We start from the raw sequence: 6,885 nt of genomic DNA, 5'->3' as shown, positions 1-6,885 counted from the left end.
CAGATAAAAAATTATATTTATTATTTATCTGTGATATAATCGCAGTTGTAATCCAGTGAGTGTCTGGCCCACAGACTGTACTGTGGCCACTGGCTAGGCCACCACTCATACCGTTACAGGGTGTCACTCACAAATCCCAATACCTTGCAGATAAAAAATAAATAAATGTATTATTTCTCTGTGATATAATCGCAGTTGCAAGCCAGCGAGTATCTGGCCCACAGACTGTACTGTGGCCACTGGCTAGGCCACCACTCATGCCATTACAGTGTGTCACTCACAAATCCCAATACCTTGCAGATAAAAAAAAATATATCTATTATAAATCTGATATAATCGCAGTTGCAAGCCAGTGTCTGGCCCACAGACTGTGCTCTGGCCACTGGCAAGGCCACCACTCATACCGTTACAGGGTGTCACTCACAAATCCCAATACCTTGCAGATAAAAAATTTCCATTTATTATTTATCTGTGATATAATCGCAGTTGTAATCCAGTGAGTGTCTGGCCCACAGACTGTACTGTGGCCACTGGCTAGGCCACCACTCAAAACATTATAGAGTGTCACTCCCAAATCCCAATACCTTGCAGATAAAAAAAATTATATCTATTATTTATCTGTAATATAGTCGCAGTTGCAAGCCAGTGAGTGTCTGGCCCACTGACTGTACTGTGGCCACTAGCTAGGCCACCACTCATACCGTTACAGGGTGTCACTTTCAAATCCCAATACCTTGCAGATAAAAAATTTCCATTTATTATTTATCTGTGATATAATTGCAGTTGCAAGCCTGTGAGTGTCTGGCCCACAGACTGTACTGTGGCCACTGGCTTGGCCACCACTCATACCGTTACAGGGTGTCACTCTCAAATCCCAATACCTTGCAGATAAAAAAATTTCAATTTATTATTTATCTGTGATGTAATTGCATTTGCAAGTCAGTGAGTGACTGTCTGGCCCACAGACTGAATTGTGTGCACACCATTCATACAGAGTGTCACAGATAATACCTTGCAGATAAAAAATATTATAGGTATTACTTCCCTGTGATATAATCGCAGTTGCAAGCGAGTGAGTGTCTTGCCCATAGACTGTACTGTGGGCTTTGGCTAGGCCTCCACTCATAGCGTTACAGGGTGTCACTCACAAATCCCAATACCTTGCAGATAAAATAATAAATAAATGTATTATTTCTCTGTGATATAATCACATTTGCAAGCCAGTGAGTGTCTGGCCCACAGACTGTACTGTGGCCACTGGCTAGGCCACCACTCATACCATTACAGGGTGTCACTCACAAATCCCAATACCTTGCAGATAAAAAAATAAATAAATGTATTATTTCTCTGTGATATAATCACAGTTGCAAGCCAGTGAGTGTCTGGCCCACAGACTGTACTGTGGCCACTGGCTAGGCCACCACTCAAAACATTATAGAGTGTCACTCCCAAATCCCAATACCTTGCAGATAAAAAAAATTATATCTATTATTTATCTGTAATATAGTCGCAGTTGCAAGCCAGTGAGTGTCTGGCCCACTGACTGTACTGTGGCCTCTAGCTAGGCCACCACTCATACCGTTACAGGGTGTCACTTTCAAATCCCAATACCTTGCAGATAAAAAATTTCCATTTATTATTTCTCTGTGATATAATCACAGTTGCAAGCCAGTGAGTGTCTGGCCCACAGACTGTACTGTGGCCACTGGCTAGGCCACCACTCATACCGTTACAGGGTGTCACTCACAAATCCTAATACCTTGCAGATAAAAAAATTCAATTTATTATTTATCTGTGATGTAATCGCAGTTGCAAGCCGGTGAGTGACTGTCTGGCCCACAGACTGAGTTGTGTGCACACCATTCATACAGAGTGTCACAGATAATACCTTGCAGATAAAAAAATATTATAGGTATTACTTCTCTGTGATATAATCGCAGTTGTAAGCCAGTAAGTGTCTGGCCCACAGACTGTACTGTGGTCACTGACTAGGCCACCACTGATACCGTTACAGGGTGTCACTTACAAATCCCAATACCTTGCAGATAAAAAATAATAAATGTATTATTTATCTGTGATATAATAGCAGTTGCAAGCCAGTGAGTGACTGTCTGGCCCACAGACTGTACTGTATGCACACCATTCATACCGGGTGTCACAGACAATACCTTGCAGAGAAAAAAAAATCAAAAATTATTATTTATCTGTGATATAATCGCAGTTGCAAGCCAGTGATTGTCCCACAGACAGTACTGTGGCTACTGGCTAGGCCATCACTCATACTTTTACAGGATGTCACTCTCAAATCCCAATACCTTGCAGATAAAAAAGATTAAATTTATTATTTATCTGTGATGTAATCGCAGTTGCAAGCCAGTGAGTGTCTGGCCCACAGACTGTACTCTGGCCACTGGCCAGGCCACCTCTTATACCGTTACAGGGTGTCACTCTCAAATTCCAATACCTTGCAGATAAAAAAATAAATGTATTATTAATCTGTGATATAATCACAGTTGCAAGCCAGTGAGTGTCTGGCCCACAGACTGTACTGTGGCCACTGGCTAGGCCACCACTCATACCGTTACAAGGTGTCACTCACAAATCCCAAAACCTTGCAGATAAAAAAAAATCAATTTATTATTTATCTGTGATGTAATCGCAGTTGCAAGCCAGTGAGTGTCTGGCCCACAGACTGTACTCTGGCCACTGGCCAGGCCACCTCTTATACCGTTACAGGGTGTCACTCTCAAATTCCAATACCTTGCAGATAAAAAAATAAATGTATTATTAATCTGTGATATAATCACAGTTGCAAGCCAGTGAGTGTCTGGCCCACAGACTGTACTGTGGCCACTGGCTAGGCCACCACTCATACCGTTACAAGGTGTCACTCACAAATCCCAATACCTTGCAGATAAAAAAAAATATATCTATTATAAATCTGATATAATCGCAGTTGCAAGCCAGTGTCTGGCCCACAGACTGTGCTCTGGCCACTGGCAAGGCCACCACTCATACCGTTACAGGGTGTCACTCACAAATCCCAATACCTTGCAGATAAAAAATTTCCATTTATTATTTATCTGTGATATAATCGCAGTTGTAATCCAGTGAGTGTCTGGCCCACAGACTGTACTGTGGCCACTGGCTAGGCCACCACTCAAAACATTATAGAGTGTCACTCCCAAATCCCAATACCTTGCAGATAAAAAAAATTATATCTATTATTTATCTGTAATATAGTCGCAGTTGCAAGCCAGTGAGTGTCTGGCCCACTGACTGTACTGTGGCCACTAGCTAGGCCACCACTCATACCGTTACAGGGTGTCACTTTCAAATCCCAATACCTTGCAGATAAAAAATTTCCATTTATTATTTATCTGTGATATAATTGCAGTTGCAAGCCTGTGAGTGTCTGGCCCACAGACTGTACTGTGGCCACTGGCTTGGCCACCACTCATACCGTTACAGGGTGTCACTCTCAAATCCCAATACCTTGCAGATAAAAAAATTTCAATTTATTATTTATCTGTGATGTAATTGCATTTGCAAGTCAGTGAGTGACTGTCTGGCCCACAGACTGAATTGTGTGCACACCATTCATACAGAGTGTCACAGATAATACCTTGCAGATAAAAAATATTATAGGTATTACTTCCCTGTGATATAATCGCAGTTGCAAGCGAGTGAGTGTCTTGCCCATAGACTGTACTGTGGCCTTTGGCTAGGCCTCCACTCATAGCGTTACAGGGTGTCACTCACAAATCCCAATACCTTGCAGATAAAAAAATAAATAAATGTATTATTTCTCTGTGATATAATCACAGTTGCAAGCCAGTGAGTGTCTGGCCCACAGACTGTACTGTGGCCACTGGCTAGGCCACCACTCAAAACATTATAGAGTGTCACTCCCAAATCCCAATACCTTGCAGATAAAAAAAATTATATCTATTATTTATCTGTAATATAGTCGCAGTTGCAAGCCAGTGAGTGTCTGGCCCACTGACTGTACTGTGGCCTCTAGCTAGGCCACCACTCATACCGTTACAGGGTGTCACTTTCAAATCCCAATACCTTGCAGATAAAAAATTTCCATTTATTATTTCTCTGTGATATAATCACAGTTGCAAGCCAGTGAGTGTCTGGCCCACAGACTGTACTGTGACCACTGGCTAGGCCACCACTCATACCGTTACAGGGTGTCACTCACAAATCCTAATACCTTGCAGATAAAAAAATTCAATTTATTATTTATCTGTGATGTAATCGCAGTTGCAAGCCGGTGAGTGACTGTCTGGCCCACAGACTGAGTTGTGTGCACACCATTCATACAGAGTGTCACAGATAATACCTTGCAGATAAAAAAATATTATAGGTATTACTTCTCTGTGATATAATCGCAGTTGTAAGCCAGTAAGTGTCTGGCCCACAGACTGTACTGTGGTCACTGACTAGGCCACCACTGATACCGTTACAGGGTGTCACTTACAAATCCCAATACCTTGCAGATAAAAAATAATAAATGTATTATTTATCTGTGATATAATAGCAGTTGCAAGCCAGTGAGTGACTGTCTGGCCCACAGACTGTACTGTATGCACACCATTCATACCGGGTGTCACAGACAATACCTTGCAGAGAAAAAAAAATCAAAAATTATTATTTATCTGTGATATAATCGCAGTTGCAAGCCAGTGATTGTCCCACAGACAGTACTGTGGCTACTGGCTAGGCCATCACTCATACTTTTACAGGATGTCACTCTCAAATCCCAATACCTTGCAGATAAAAAAGATTCAATTTATTATTTATCTGTGATGTAATCGCAGTTGCAAGCCAGTGAGTGTCTGGCCCACAGACTGTACTCTGGCCACTGGCCAGGCCACCTCTTATACCGTTACAGGGTGTCACTCTCAAATTCCAATACCTTGCAGATAAAAAAATAAATGTATTATTAATCTGTGATATAATCACAGTTGCAAGCCAGTGAGTGTCTGGCCCACAGACTGTACTGTGGCCACTGGCTAGGCCACCACTCATACCGTTACAAGGTGTCACTCACAAATCCCAAAACCTTGCAGATAAAAAAAAATCTATGTATTATTTATCTGTTATGTAATCGCAGATGCAAGCCAGTGAGTGTCTGGCGTACAGACTGTACAGTGGCCATTGGCAAGGCCACCACTCATACCGTTACAGGGTGTCACTCACAAATCCCAATACTTTGCAGATAAAAAAAAAATTCTATGTATTTTATATCTGTGATATAATCGCAGTTGCAAGCCAGTGAGTGTATGGCCCACAGGCTGTACTGTGGCCACTGGCTAGGCCACCACTCATACCGTTACAGGGTGTCACTCTCAAATCCCAATACCTTGCAGATAAAACAAATTAAATGTATTATTTATCTGTGATATAATCGCAGTTGCAAGCCAGTGAGTGTCTGACCCACAGACTACTGTGTGCACACCATTCATACAGGGTGTCACAGACAATACCTTGCAGGTAAAAAAATAATTAATATGTTATTTATCTGTGATATAATCACAGTTGCAAGCCAGTGAGTGTCTGGCCCACAGACTGTACCGTGCCCACTGGCCAGGCCACCACTCATACCGTTACAGGGTGTCACTCACAATACCTTGCAGATAAAAAAAAGCAAATTATTTTTTCACTGTGATATAATCGCAGTTGCAAGCCAGTTTGTGTCAGGCCCACACAGACTGTACTGTGCCCACTGCCCACCAGAAAAATAGGGTGGTACAGTACCTTGCAGGCATAGTACCACTTATCAAACAAAAAATGACAGGCAGAGGCAGGCCACCCCGCAGTGGCCATCGTGGTCATGGTGCTGTGATTTCCACTGGCCTTGGAATAATGCCCAGTGTTAAGAGACTACGTTCCCTGAACCCGAAAAATTCTGAGAACATAGTTGACTGGCTTACACAGGACACCCAATCTTCAACAGCTTCCGCTAAGAACCTTGACGCACCATCCTCCTCCAGCTCAGCTTTAATCACCTGCTCTCAAGTTACCACACTCCATCCCACCACCACCACCACCACCACTACAACCACCACATCCGCTTCACTTGATCTGTCACATCAGTTGGATGAAATTAGTGATGCACAACCATTATTGCCAGAGGATGTAGATAACAGGGATATGTCTCAGTCAGGCAGCATTACACATATGGACGTACAGTATGATGATGATGATGATGTGTACCCGCTGCTGCTTCCTTTGCTGAGGTGTCAGATACAAGTGTAGTGGTTGATGATGACGATGTGTCCGTGGATGCCACGTGGGTGCCTGCTCGAAGAGAAGAAGAAGAGGGGGAAAGTTCAGAAGGGGAAACAGAGAGAAGGAGGAGACGTGTTGGAAGCAGGGGGAGGTCGTCGCAAGAAGCTCGTGCACAGTCAGACAGCATGTATCGGCACCCGGGGTCAGCCAGACAGCACGCCAATCAACGCATGCTGTTGCCACCACCAGAATGCCGTCATTGCAAAGCTCAGCAGTGTGGCATTTTTTTTGTGTGTTTGCCTCTGATAACAGCAATGCCATTTGCAACCTGTGCCAAAAGAAACTGAGTCGTGGGAAGTCCAACACCCACCTCGGTACAACTGATTTGCGAAGGCACATGATCTCATATCACAAACACCAATGGGATCAACACATGAGTACAAGCAGCACACAAATTCAAAGCCACCATCCTCCTCCTGGTCCAGCATCTTCAGCCACGTCAACCACTGCTGTCCTCCTTGCCCCTTCTCAACCAACCGCCACTCTTCCTCTCACCTTCAGCAGTTCCATCTCATCTGCCCACAGTCAGGTGTCTGTCAAGGAAATGTCTGAGCGTAAGAAGCCAATGTCACCCCCTTGCCC

This window comes from Bufo gargarizans, chromosome 7 (genome assembly GCF_014858855.1).
Source record: "Bufo gargarizans isolate SCDJY-AF-19 chromosome 7, ASM1485885v1, whole genome shotgun sequence".
NCBI classification, from domain to species: domain Eukaryota; kingdom Metazoa; phylum Chordata; class Amphibia; order Anura; family Bufonidae; genus Bufo; species Bufo gargarizans.
The sequence above is the reverse complement of the archived record's forward strand: the minus strand, read 5'-3'. Positions refer to the sequence as shown.